Below are 1,497 nucleotides of genomic sequence, written 5' to 3'. Positions count from 1 at the left end.
ACTGAGAAAACTATCCTGTGTGTCTGCATAATTTTTTTCTCCCTCGAGTTACTGTTAATTATATTGTTATTAATGTGAAGTGGCTTGTTATAGTGTTACAGGCCTAGTCATAAAAATCAGACGGATCCGTTTTAATCACATGACTATAGACGTGTACTAATTTGCATGATGATTGGACAATCTGTAGGGAGTAATATCAAAAGATTTTGATTAGATGGATAGATAGATAAATACAATAGATATTGTAGATGGACAGACAGAAAGACACTCATTGATCCTTCGGAAAATTCAGTTGCCGAAGCAGGTTCAAGTAGAGAGAGAGAGCCTACAACAAAAATGTAAAGATTCATAAAACAAGAATACATGCAAGTAGCCTTAAAGGACAACTTTTTTACAACAAGGGTTCATATTATGTTAGATTGTAATGAGATAATAGAAAAGATGAGTGTTAAAACGTTTTCATTTACAGTACTTCTTTCTATCGTTTTAGCGATTTTAATGACATTGATTTCAGTGGTTGGAGCATGCGTGCAAGTGGCTAGATAAAATAAGCCCGTTCCCAAGATGCACCGCAATCTTTCATGGGAAGATATGACTTATGGGGGCTAGTAGTGTTAGTAATAAAGAAATTGCTGGCTTATTGTGTCTAAAAAGCACATTTAGCCATTTGTACGCATGCCCCCGTGCACTGAAATCAAAGTAATTAAAATCGCTAAAACAACAGAAAGAAGTAAATGAAAACATCTTAACACTCTTCTTTTCTCTAATTACAATCTAAAATATGAACCCTTGTAAAAACCAAAGTTGTCCTCTAATTACAATCTAAAATATGAACCCTTGTAAAAACCAAAGTTGTCCTCTAATTACAATCTAAAATATGAACCCTTGTAAAAAAAACAAAGTTGTCCTAAGTTTGATATAGCCAGCTACACTTGACCTGACTGGGTTAGCATAGTTAAGTCAACGCACATTAAAAGCACTTCTGTTTAAAGTATTGCACAGACCAGGATATTTATAACCGAATGATCAAGAAGTAATTTAAATAAATATTGCTTTCTCCTATAACATATAGATTTTCTAAGTATACATATATAGTGAGATATACAAGTTCACAACATGTCGCTTTGCAGCGTGTGGACTTGTAGATCTGCTATATACTGTATATGTGGCATATGTGTGTATGTACATAGTACAGTATGTGTGTGGAGGTTTATGGATGCAGTGAGAGAGAGGAGGCGCAGGTGGCAGGAGCGGCCAAAGACCTAGAAAACAGATGAGTGGTGAGCACTGGCTACCCCTGGTGGGAATTAGCTGAAAGAAGAAGATGCCTTGGTTGGTCTCCAGTTCTCTCTGTCTGCCTGTCTGCCCTCTCTCTCCAATAATCTCTCCAGTGTTGCCATGGCTGTTTGTTATAAGCGACTTTGGGCTTCTTTTCTATAAGTTGCCTGTCAATATTGGCAGTTGCGGATTGCGGTTTGTTGGGCTTGTTTCTAAAGT

The sequence above is a fragment of the Nannobrachium achirus genome (assembly GCF_963921795.1).
Source record: "Nannobrachium achirus genome assembly, chromosome: 6".
NCBI lineage: Eukaryota > Metazoa > Chordata > Actinopteri > Myctophiformes > Myctophidae > Nannobrachium > Nannobrachium achirus.
Note: the sequence above shows the minus strand (reverse complement) of the source record.